This window comes from Schistosoma haematobium, chromosome 1, assembly GCF_000699445.3.
Source record: "Schistosoma haematobium chromosome 1, whole genome shotgun sequence".
NCBI classification, from domain to species: Eukaryota; Metazoa; Platyhelminthes; class Trematoda; order Strigeidida; family Schistosomatidae; genus Schistosoma; species Schistosoma haematobium.
In genome coordinates, this window is record NC_067196.1 from 23,863,466 (window position 1) to 23,877,882 (window position 14,417).

The window sequence follows — 14,417 nt, forward strand, 5'->3', positions numbered from 1 at the left end:
CGTACAGAATGCACGTATGCCAGCAAAGACTGATCGAAATTCAGTCAAGAATAATAATAATATAAATATCTTTATTTCATACTATAGCTCTTGTTATAGTAAGAAATACTAAGTACTAATTATGCAGTGTTGCAATAAATTTGCCTTGAATATGCAGTCAAATCATAATTATTCAAAAAGTGTATGTAAATATTTTCCAATAATCAGTATCTAGTACTCAGTTTCAATCATGAAAGTTTCCTACCAATTCAGCTGGTGCAAAATTTTTGATTCGTCGCACATTAGATGAATAAATGTTGATATGAGTTCCTTTCGTCTCTTCAAAGTATAGACGGTGAGGAAAATATCCGAGCAACTACTGTTACTGTTTGAGTTTTTTAGTATTTAGATGCATCATTGTCTGTGATATTTGCAAAAGTATCTTAATACATACAGTTAGTGCAGAAAAAGTTTCATTGGAGATTTTTCCCAGCACGAAAATTGAGTGCTGAATCTTTTGAGCTAGTTACCCTAAAATATATCTCAGTAACTGAAGTTTAGTGAGAAGAACTGTAGGCATTTTATCATTGAGTTCACATCAGAAAATATAATATTATTCCAACATACCCACTATTAATGGACTATTTGGTTTAATTAAATTATATTTAAACATACCTTTCGTCAAGAACTAATGTCAATAGGAAATCCGTTTCCTCTTAGTATAGAGCTCTTCAGAAGAGAATATAGACGAACCACCCTGGGGTCAAACAAAGTGATTTCATACTGTTTAGTAAGAATGACACATCTTAGCCACTAAATCCGAATATAGTGGTTCATATTTCTCAAATAAAATTAATTTGTATACACAACTCTTCATGCAATCCTATTGCTAAATGAGTAACTGAAATTCTACAACCAGTTAGAAATAATCTTGTTAGGTCCCGATAAACATAATGAATGGTAACTTTGGGATCCTTTTATGGAACAATACTAGACGTATATTTTTATCCTATAATTGTTAAATAACTAAGCTATTCATATTCATATTCCTCTTATTATAAAATTTCTTTTGACCTATGACCCATTATTCTACGATTTACCACTCTTGAATTATGCCCTGTCTATTAGTCACTGCCTCCCACATTCACAGCCACATTTGGCCAAATTTTGTACAAATGTCATTTTCTATTTTATGTTATGTTATGGTCTGTTTGATTGATATATAAACTCAGTATGCTTGAAATATAAGGATTCATATTGCAGGGGCTGAAACTGGTGTTCTGAACTTAACTGGCTGGGCTAGGCGGAAAGCAGGACCAATCAGGACTCTAGGCTGCTCGCACGTGTTTACGCGTCCTTGGTCCGATCGATGATTCACTGCCCTCTAATCGGCGGTCACAGGTTATAACAAATCTCAACCAATATACTACATTAAAGCAATTAATCTGCTTATAAATTTTGATAGAGTAATAAGAAGACGATACTGAACTATAAAGTTCCATCTGTTCAATTTATATGTTTCAAACAATCTGATCACATATATACTTGTTAAGCCATTTATATAAGTTCAATAAATTTGTGAAGTGATAAAAGATAGAAAACATGACGTCATATGGAAGAAAATAAGTTCTTACATCACCCTTAACCCTAAAATGAATAAACAATTACAATAGCAGATTCGGGATTAGAATAAATTGATATTTGAGAAGATTATTTACTCTGAATAAATGCCTTACATCAAGTCACGAAACATCAGAAATACAATTTTTCTACTCACTAGGATATAACAAAAAATATATTTATTATTAATCAATAGCTTAGTTTTCAAACAAATTTTCGGCTCCGTTCACGTGCCTATGAAAGAATGATTGTCCAAAATGATCTACAAAGTTAAAAGAACTGACTCAAATAAGTTTTGGACTAGATATTCGTACTTTGCTAAGCCATGTTGATTCGCCATTTCAAACTTGACCTCTGATTACGAAAGAGTCTGATGCAACCCTTTATTTAACCTTTGCTTTAGTACTCCATATAATATTCAAACCTTGAATGCCAATTACCATATTACTCTTTACCTTTTTCATCTTTTTCGTATAATGGACAGTTATCTTCCACATTTATTCTGTAAATTATTCATTCTTATTACCTTTAAGACCATTGCATAACTTATTCAACACTTGAAACATTTGGTAATTTTTTATGACTTTGTTAAATGATCCAACACCTCATCATTTCTATAGACCATCACATTTCATAATTGAAGACATTCGACTATCCATGATAATTTTACTATTCTAGACTACCACATGTAAAATTAACTACAAATACGATCATACAGCTTTAGAGAAGAATCTTAATCTCTTATATAAATCAGTTAATCGAAAAACATGATCTGTGCCCATTATTGTTGTTGCGTGACTACTTTGAAAGTCACATTTTGTGTGAAACACATTTTGAAGCTAATTCATTACGAACAAATGGTGATTTTTCAAAGAGCATTGATGATTTGTGAGGATAACTCTCATCGAAAATTGGTGCCAATTTGTAAAAAGTTTCAAATATCATTTCTATGATTTAGCCGAAAAATCTTTAAAATATAAATTATTGTATTTCAAATCAGTGACCTAGCGGTTTCATAGTTCACCACAAAACCTAAAGGTCTTGGATTATTACCCACTTGAAATCGTAGAGATATACTTATGAAAAGTGTGAAATTAAATATTAGATAGAAATTATCCAGTGTTTTTCAATTTTACTCTACGATTTCTCATGTGAAACCAGTTCAGGAAAAATTATTGGTGAAAAATTAAGCTTTATATTTTGTTCACATTAGTTTAGATACTATATGGTAGGAGATAGTCGCCAGGACACATTGTACCAATGAGATGCTCGAGTTACTGCACACTTGTTGAGTCGAGATATTATTAACTGATTGACCACTGAGTAGTGACCAATATTATGTTTTTCTATTTCATTAGTGTTAGTTCAATTCAATCGACTAAGTTAGAGTTTAACTCTGCCTGAAGCTCTTCTAGGGCAATTGCAAGTCCCGAACCCGGGTAAAGGAGGGAAGTTTGGCATGGGGTCCGCAACCTCATCCCGTAGAAAACAACTTTGCTAAAAAACGCTAACCAGAATAAATAATTTAAACTCTGCCCTCCCAGTTGAATGAAGAATTATGACTCCTCATGATCAAATCTGGAATTATTCGGGAGTAAACAGGCCGATGCCACTTCTTACAACCAGAGAAACCATTATAATAGGAACATGGAACGTCCAGACAATGTAGAAGACTGGGAGGACCAATCAATAGACAAGGAAATGATGGGATACAACTTGACGGTTCTCGGAATCAACGAAACCCATTGGATCCAAGCTGGGCAGCAAAGGCTAGATAAGAAAGAGATGGTGATGTACTCTGGTCACGAAGAAGAAAATGCTCCACACACTCACGGAGTTGCTCTGATGCTGTCCGAAGAAGTAGGAAATGCACTTATAGGATGTGAATGTCATGGATCCTGAGTCATCAACTCATCCTTCAAAACAAAGAAGGAGGGAATCCCAACAAATGTTATCCAATGTTATGAATCCACCAATGATAACAATAACGACTACAAAAGATCAGTTCTACTCAAGGCTGCGATCGGTCATTGCGAAGTGTTCAGGAAAGGCCTAACCATCCTCATGGGAGATCTAAGCGCCAAAGTTGGAATGAACAACACCGGTTATGAAGTTATCATGGACGACATGGACTGACTGGGAGAAAGGAACGAGAATGGCTAGAGATTCACTAATCTAATCTATATGCATTCAAGAAGTTGGTTATAGGCAGCACAATATTTCCCCTACAAACTCATACACAAAGCTAAATGGATCTTACTGGATCACATCACGGAGAACCAGATCGATCATATTTGCATCACTGAAAATTCCAGAAGGTTAATGTAAGATATGAGAACAAAGAGAGGAGCTGATATAGCTTGAGACAACCACCTGGTGGTTGTCAAGATGAAACCGAGGCTAGAGAAACACCGGGCAACTGGAGAAACAGCATTACAAACGTTCAATACAGCCTTCCTTTGAGATACCAACCAACTCGATGAATTCAAAATAACTGTCGGCAACAGCTTCCAAATATTACAGGATCTACTGAAAGAAGAAGAAACTACGATTGAGAACAACTGGACACAGATCAAACAAGCACTAACTTCAAAGTACCATGTGCTGACCCACAAGAAGCACCATCATAATGAATGGATCGTCATCGACACCCTAGACAGGAATCAAGAGAGGAAGAACAGGAAGACAGCAATTAACAACAGTCGAACAAGAACAGAGAAAGTCGAGGCACTAGCTGAATACACAGAATCAAACAAGCAAGTGAAGAAGAGCATTAGATTCGACAAGCAGAAATACGTGGAAGATCAGCAAAAACAACGGAAAAATCTGTAAGAGAAGGAAATATGAAACAACCACATGATACGATAAAGAGACCAGTAGGGAAATATAGTAAATCAGAGAGACCGGTCAATGGCAAAGAAAGTAAGCCGATCACTGAAATTCAAGGACAGAGGAACAGATGGATGGAACACTCCGAGAAACTCTTGAATAGACCAGCTTCAATGAACCCACCAGACATTGAAGCAGTACACACAGACATTCCAATACATCTCACTCCACAAACAATCAAAGAAATCAGGATGACCATCAGACAAATCGACAGTGGGAAATCAGTAGGACCAAACAGTGAACCAGCTGAAGCACTGAAGTGAGACATAGAAGTAACTGCGAAGATGGTCTACATCCTATTGAAGAAGATTTGAGAGGAGGAACAAGTTCCGACATGATGGAAGAAAAGATAATCCATCAAGATACTAAAGAAAGGAGATCGGGCGAATGTGAAAACTATACAGGCATCGCATTATTGCTAGTACTAGGGGAGATTTTCAACAGAGTGTTGTTGAACCGGATAAAAGACAGTATCGTTTGTTGACCGGTTGACGATTGCTCTCAGTTTTTTTATGGTGGTGTAACTTTGATTGATTTATGATTTCAGTGAAATTCAACAACCTCTACAACTCCTTATTGTTACGAATAACTGTTGTACATTTGGTGAAGTAGTTTCAGTTTGTAAACACATAAAGAAGAGGTAAAATATTTGAAGTTAGAAGTGCCAATGAAGATATAATATTTAAAAGGAATTTATTACAGTCTACTTCAATGGGTTTGGATTCATTTGATGTATTTTCAGTAGTATAACGTATGTACTTTGAATAGCCCTAAGTAATATAAAATATGATTAGATAATTTGCTTTGTAAAGCTATATATTGTTCCCTCGTAATTCGTTCGGTAGATCATTTTCACTTGTGAACTGAATGATTTACATTTTGTGGGTATATCAACTAATTGAAAAACGAAAACCTAGATAGTTTGGTTTGACGTTGAAAAATCTTGATACTAATGCTAGCAGAATATCAGAGATCTTATTAATCTACTGTATACTTGTGTGTTAGTCCTGGGAAGCTGTACCTGTATTCGATCTCTTTATTTTTAGTCTCTTACTAGGCACCATAATCAAAACGTTATTAATCTGTTTGATACCCAATGCCAGTCCCATGGATGCTGTTGGACTAGATATCTAAAACAAACTGAGAAAATGGTGACACAAACGTTATCAGTTTATTATCGCTATCCATGTTACAAAAAATTGATTTTTTAATGTAATAAAACAGTGAATTCTGTCAATAAATTTAATGGTTTTTCGTATTGTAATGCGATCATTATAAAAGATCATATTTACAACGTATCCGTAAAAATGAACATAACTACAATCATGGAAACTGGCCTTTCTAAGCTGAAGTTGATTAATAAAAAATTGCAAATGTGTAGTAATGTGTTTCAGGGAGCAACACTGGATCTCAGCAGCATCTATCGCACTGACAGATGCTCGGAAACTCATTCCACCTGGCTCTGAACATAATGAAGAGCGGAGTCAGCTTAAGCGCAAGCTGACAAGAAGTCTACGCAATGATCGTGAACAGTGGTGGGTAGCGAAAGCAAGAGAGATGGAAAGGGCAGCGGCAATAGGTAATAGCAGAAAATTGTTCAGACTTGTTAAGGAAACCGGTATTAGGAAACCGACTGTTAGCGAAACACTCTCAGAAAAAGATGGAAATATTATACATTCTCAATCCAGGATATTGGATCGATGGGCAGAAAACTTTAGGGATCAGTTCAACTGGCCTTCAGCCACACTTCAGTTCCCCACGATCTCCAGTCAACCTGAATGGCAAGTTAATGTAGGTCCTTCGAAGTCCTTTACGAAGTTGAAAAATCCATAGGAAATCTGAAGCGAGGGAGAGCAGCAGGACCTGACAGGTTTACTCCTGAGATTTTTAAGGATGGTGGTTCAGTATTAGCAATGAGATTAACTGAGGTCTTAGGTAGAATTTGGGAACTGGATGTAATCCCATCTGACTGGTCTTAATCACTGGTTGTGCCAGTCTATAATAAAGGACAAAAGTCCTCTTGTGACAATCACAGAGGAATCAGTTTGACTAATATAGTGTCTAAAATGTTAGCTTCAATAATACTTCGACGCCTAATCAAAGCTCGTGAAGAGCAGATTAGAGAAAACCAGGCCGGTTTTCGACCTGGACGTGGTTGTATAGATCAGATATTCACACTATGTCAGGTTCTAGAACACAGACACACGTTCAGACGCCCTACAATGTTAGTATTTCTCGACCTTAAGGCGGCATTCGACTCTGTAGATCGTGAGGTTCTATGGCAGTGTTTGTCACTGCAAGGAGTACCAAAGAAGTACATTAACCTTATAAAGGCTCTCTACTCGAACACAACTGGTCGAGTGAGAGCTTATGGCCATCAGAATTGATTACCTCAAGTGGTGTTTGTCAGAGCTGTCCACTCTCCCCATTCTTGTTCAAGTTTGTCATTGACGTACTTTTAGAGATAACACTCTCCTCATCTAAATTTACAGGGGTTGAACTTCTACCGGGAGGTTCACTTGTTGACTTAGAATATGCTGATGACATAGTTTTATTTGGTGAAGACGCTGACAAAATGCAGAGTCTTCTGACCACTCTCAGCAACAATGCAAGCATGTTCGGGATGCGATTCTCTCCCTCGAAATGCAAAATGTTGCTTCAGGATTGGGTTACATCGACACCCGAACTAGTGATAGGGAGTGAAGTAGTTGAGTGTGTCGACCGCTTCACTTATCTTGGAAGTCTCATCAGCCCTTGTGGTCTGGTGTGTGACGAAATCTCAGCACGGATACAGAAGGCTCGACTAGCTTTTGCCAACTTGCGTCATTTATGGCGTAGGCGAGACATCCGTCTATCAATCAAAGGACGTGTTTACTGCACAGCAGTTCGTCCCGTCCTAATTTATGGCAGTGAAACATGGCCGGTAAGAGTAGAGGATATTCGTAGGTTACTAGTATTCGATCATAGGTGTCTTCGAAACATTGCTCGTATATACTGGGACTATCGAGTAAGTAACGCAGTTGTTAGGAAACGGGTACTAGGTAAGGATGGCAAATCAATTGATGACGTAGTGAAACTTCATCAGTTGAGATGGCTGGGACACGTGTTACGTATGCCCAACGACCGACTGCCTCGACGTGCGATGTTTTATGGTGTGATAGTAGATTGGAAAAAAGCCAGGGGCGGCCAGACCAAAACATGGCACAAGTCCATGAAGTCACTGACAAGTGAACTGAGTCATGTTGGTAGGTGTAGACTACCTGGTTGGGGACCACGAGATGATAGCAACCGATGGTTAGAGATGTTGAATGACATGGATCAAAATCGTTTGCAATGGCGCAGGTGCATCCACTCTCTGTGTTCTCCCAGATTCTAATCTTCTGAATTCTTCATGTCCCTTTTTTCCTCTTTCCAAATTTATTTCATTGGATTATACTCTTTAAATAACATCTCCAAACGCTAATCTTCACTATTACTGCTTATACTCTTATTAGCTCTACCACTACGGGATTTGAATCGACAACTGCATCTCTGTGCTAATGTAGTGTGGCAACTCGAACTGATGTACGTACGTACGAAGTTCTACGTTGTCACTGACTGACTGAATGTGTTTCAGGACATAGTAATTATTATGTACATAAAATGTTTCGCCGCCTCAAAACATTCTATTCTACAAATCAGTCACGCTTTAGTCATATCCTTTCCGGGAATTTCGTAATTTAACATTAGGACTAGAAGACAGAACCAAATAAATAATCCTTTTTATTCAATAGAAGTATTTAATAAAGGATAGTTAAGTTGAATCAACAGAATTTAACTTTATACTGTTCCTCATTAAAACTGTGATACATCTCTTAACTGAAGGAAATGAGTTTTTTTGCATTTTTACTTGGACTCTATTTTCTAATAAATCTTATCTCTTCTTCAAATTATTGCTTTTTATTTCTGATTGATTTTAATATTGTTGTGTTTTTTATGTTGTATGCTTTTTGATGCTCTGTTGTACGAAATAGTTTTTGTGTTATAAATAAATAAACAAATAAATAAATAAATAACATAAACATAAATACGAAGAGCTTTGGATTTATTCACGTGATTAAATTTCAATTTATTTATTTATTAACTCTAAAGATAGGTCCTGGGTTCGAATCTCGCGGGGGGTGGGATCGTGGATGCGCACTGCTGAGCAGTCCCATACTAGGACGAAACGACCGTCCAATACTTCCAGGTTTTCCATGGTGGTCTAGCTTCAATTAACTCATGATTTCAACCATTGAAATTTCTAAAATATCCACAAAACCCCTTCTGATACTTTAAAGATGTTAAATTACTTCCAAAATGTGGTATATGAATTTATTAGCCTAGCCTTGAACATAATCTCACCATTTAAGTTATTTTTTCAATGTTTATTGTTATCGTTTTAATATTTGTTTTAGAAAATTATGGTTATTGACAATCTTATTGAGATCAGGTGACGAAATAAATGTTTTCTTGAATTTGTTTTATTCACTAAATGATGAACTTTACCGACTATCTTTAAACTGTTTATCAGTCATTCACATAATTTAATGTATGAATTAGTGTAAATGTATTCATCGAATCACATGAGATTAAAACGTAAGAAAAATGGAATTAGTAGAGATGCTTCACTATGAAGTTTATGTTTATCACGAAATGGAACTAGGTACTTAATCATTATAAACAGGAGAGAATCGGATGATAGCTCTTTTGTTTACGTTTGGGATTTTTAAAAGTGTGCCTCAACAATCCCACACAAGACTGAACTCAAAGTCCCTTGTCTAAATGATAGTTGGGTGCTAATTGTTAAGTTGTTAAACGACAGTCACATGATATTTCGAGCTAGCTGAAACTGGAAGTGATTGGGATGTGATTTTGAGCCGTTAACCCAAGGGTTGTGCTAACCATCAAACATGAAGGCTTTAAGTTCAATTATTTATGAGAGAGTGGACGAGTACTGACGGGGAGTACCAAACGAGGACGAAACCACTATCAAAATTTCACTGATTTTCGATGATTCACTAATTGACATCATTTTACGATGGAAGGCTTATTAGAAAAACTATGTTATAGGTTATCAACAAAGGAATTGACACTTGATTATGAGTTTTCAATAAGCTAGTCTAGCACTAAAGTCTAGTTGAAGAAGGAGTTGTGATAAAATATTATAGCATAGAGAAAATCAAACAATAGTGATTTTCGGGTAATATAAGATGAATCTTCTCTATTATAACTCAGTCTTTATTCATAGCCTGTACAACATTTAACAAACTGGTAAAATGACTTTAATGATATGTTATCTGTCTGTAATACATACTGTCAGTTAATAGTACTGCTAGTTATTTGTAATAAAATGTGTAGAATACAAACCCAGATTACACATTAATCTAAATTACTTATTAGAACTGATCTATTGTGAAATCTATTCTCAAACGCTAAGGGGATGCTTAGTATGTGATTTTTGTAGGAAACGTTAAGAATACCATATAGATGACTATGACTGATTGGTGTCTACTATTAATGTACATTTGTATTCAATGTATATAAGGTCAAATGGTATAAAACCAACATATACTGTTGAATTTCAATCACTCTCAAATTTTAGTTGCACATGTACAAATACAACTCACATATAAAACATTTAGTGCGACTGGCATTTTAAGATTGATATAAGGGGTTTTGAAGAGATTGCACAATTCTCCTAGTTTGAATCACGAGCTAATCTTAGTTAGACTAACACTGAGGATCAAGAAGCACAAATAGCTGTCTCCTTTAAATATGGGAATTTTCGGCACTTCACATCCATGACCCCACAAAAAGAGATCGAATTCACCCCATAGGGTGAAAGATGGTTATCCACTACAGGCAATGTGAGATGATCGTGGGATATCGTGTAGTGATTGAAGTCAAACTTGTACATCATTGGATGCCGGGCCAACGGTCTAAAGGATAAGCATCCGGACGCGATACCAAAGGCCCTGGGTTCGACCTCATTTGTGATGCTGTGAACATTAACCTCTGAGGAGTTATAAACTTGAAAGAAACATCAGCCCATCGCTCTCTAGTTTTTCATAATTGTCTAGCTAAGGTTGGTGTAGTGGTTCGGGTCTGGTCGGAAGATTGTTCATGAACTAGGTGGAGTGTACGGAGTAGCATGCGTAAGAAAGCCTGAAAAAGGGAAGAAGATGAGAAAAGATAAACCAATGATTTAACAAACACACAAAACACATTTACATTCAGTTAGGGAAACAATAGACAACAATAAGCAATAACACAAATCTAAAACAATATGGAAATCAGAATTGGGAATAACATGCTACAGTTAGTAGATGATTTAAACTATGAAAGTAATTAAAATTGGTTTAATGATTGTAACATATGCAATTTCAGTGACTCATTACAAGTATCAACAACAACCTCATCATTAAATAAGTATATAGGTATATAATTATCAATAAGTCCAACCTCTTATCCTTCCTTGGTCCTAATTTACTTTTGTAGTATGTTTTGGTTTTTTTTCATTTCGTCCTCTTCTTCTCATCATTATTGATTTTTTAAATTAGTGTATTGTAATTTTAAACTGTAATCACTTTTTTTATTACCCTTAGACAAGTTCTCATGATTATTACTCAGTTATTATTATGACCTTTTATGTTTTTGTTGTGTTTCTTCATGTTTGTCAATTGGACAATTATCTTTCATAATTCAGACCCATAAATTATTTCCATCCTTATATTCTTCTTTTACCCCTTGATTATTGAGGACTTCATTTAATGATAAGAGTCTCCAATCAATTTGTGATAGAATCTTTCCTATCCTATCCTATAGACGTATATTTTTCATATAGCTGTAAATAAGACTATACAGTTTAAGTAAATGATTTTAACAAAAAGAACATTTTCTCCACTGAATTCTCTTTATTTTCATTTAATCACATAATGGGTTATTTTGATTAAATAATTATCCCAACTAAGTGTTGAAACAGAAACTTACTTTGCTTTAGGTACAGTCAATTAAATGTTTGGTATCGAAATCATTATAATCTATTAAATTCGATCTCTAAAATTAGCAGGATGCTTTGTATCATATAAACAAAAATATATACAGACAATAGCTAATGTGAAAATGTTGACCGTGGATGCGTACTGCTGAGGAGTCTTATACTAGGACGGAACGACCGTCCAGTGCTTACAGATTTTTAATGGTGGTCTAACATCAATCGATTCATGATCGCAATCAAAAACTAAACGTTCTCCACAACCTCATACTGATAGATGTATAATACTCGGTTTTATTGAGTGCTTTAGTTTCTTTATTTATTAATCTGATAACGTTTAAATTTATCTAAACTTATCGAATGACCTAATGAAAGTAGAGGATAAATATCCATCATCCTCTATTGTCAAACACATAATTGAAACAATTCATAAGTTTGATCTTAACTAAACTTTCGTGGTGTTGTACAAATGTTTAAAAGGTTTATTAAGGCCTTAGCCATACGAAAATTCAAACCCCCTCTGAGTATTCAAAAAGAGTTTGTTCTCACCTTAAACCTACCCTGGTAATATTAGTTTATTATCCAGAGTGATGACGTTTCAAATTGTTTTCACATCATTATTATCTGTATTATTCTTATCTCCTCTTACCCTCTATTTCTAGTCTAGTTGACCTTTTATTTTTTATATATAAATGTTCTTAACAAGTGTATTATATGTGATCAGATTGTTCGAAATGTATTGCACTAATACATCATCATCATATAGTTCTGATAATCTTTATCTTATTACATTACCGAGATTTATCTACATGCGTTTTACTCCCAAAACTAAGAAATAATACATCAAATTCTGCATGATATATAATCCAATATTCACTATTACGTATATTTTTCGAGGTGATCAGCTGATTTTGTAATATGTCAAAAGTACAAATGATGTATACAAATAAAGTTTAGCTTATTCAGACAAGTTTTAATAACAACTTGAAATATGAGCATCTAGTTGTTTGAGCTGGTGACAGATAGAATCATTGATGTTTAATTATGGAATGAAAGTAAAAGTAGATATGTGAGAAAATATTTATGAGTCAAAAGTTTAGGAAATATTTGCTTCCTACAATGATAAGTAAATAATTATTAATTTGTGAAATTGTATTTTCATAGTTCTATCTTTATTTGAATTAAATGAAATAAGAATTAAGACAGTTTGAAATTAAATAGCTAAGCTTTGACAAAATATACCAGAACAATCTTAACATAATATAGATCAGTTCACAAAATCCTCAATTAAAAAACAAAATGTCACCATAAGAAACTCTGACCAAAAAAGTCAATGAAATCAGATGCATGGTATCATTTCACCGATGACATTAGATGAGAAGCTGTTTATGCCATGAATTGTCTGAAGTTGTTAACATAACCCACTGGACTCCAAGTCATTATCTTAAAACATCACGGTTGCTAGATTTTAACATTCTGAGTTATGTGCCGTCTTGGATAGTGGGTGTGTTCATCAGAAGAGTCCTAAATAAAATGAAACAGCTTTGTAGTGGACCCTGATTTATGGTTATTGTTATATCCGAGTGGAGATTAAGTTACAGGTAACCTCCGAGGACTATTCATGGACTAATATTCTTATTGTATAACTACTCAACAATTACACTATGTATATTTATATCCCTCTTATGACAAGCTTTATTTTGGCCTATAATTTATTATTGTACGATTTACGGTTCTTAAGTTATGTTCAGTTTATTAACTACTGCCTCCCACATTCACAGCCACTTTTTGGGCTTATTTGTGTACAAATATTATTTCCTATTTTATGGTACGTTGCGGTCTGTGTGATTGATATATAAACTAAGTATGCCTGAAATAAACGATCTGATCTGCTCTGATTCGGAAGCTGGTATCTTGTTCTGGACTCAAGTGGAAGGGCTCGTAGGACATAGGACCAATAAGGACACTAAACTGCCCACACCGGTTGAACGTCATTGGTTGGCCTAGTGTGAAGATTCGTATAAGTCGTATTCGGATTGGTAGATAAGTCGTGTGATCGAAAAGTCAGACATCCAAGGTCATAACAGTTATATATATATATATATATATATATATATATCACTGAAATCATAGACCGATTTAAGTTAGATCACCATGGGAAACCTGGGAGAAATGGTTAGCCGTCTTGTCCCAGTAGGAGACTACTCAGTAGTGAGCAACCACGACCTCACATGCGACAAACCAACTAACGACCTTCGATCTAATACACAAACAATTCATATCTAGACCACTGAACAGGAATCCAATGGTGTCCCTTTCTAACTTCACTCAATCCATGATGTTGTGTGACCATCTTCCAATTTTCTCGATCGATAACTTTCTTACACTTGACACGGGTTAGTTCCACGGGTCGCACCTTCTTACTTAAATTGAAGTTGGACATTAACACAGTTGGATGCCGACTTAGAGATCAAGACGTTAAGTGTTGATACACTAGACCGAGCACTGTGGATTCTATTTCTATATGTGAGTTTTTGGTTGCGGACTGTTGATGAGTCCCATACTAGAATAAGACAGTTGACGATTGCTCTCAGTTTTTCGATGGTGGTGTAACTTAGATCGGTTTGTGATTTTGATGAAATTCTATAGTTACCACAACTCCATACCGAAAATATATATTATTTTTATTTATTTATTTGAACATATAAATATTGGTACAAGGGGGCACCAAATATATATGCGCCATACGAAACGTTGAGAATGGGAAGAGGAGAAGGAAAAAAGGTGAGGAGCGTTAATAAAAAACAATAACGGACAGAATAAGTTAAGGTAGCGTAATAATAATAATAATAATAATAATAATGTGGGAAACGAAAAGGTACAATCAGAAGAAATCTTTTAGTTAAGGAAGAAG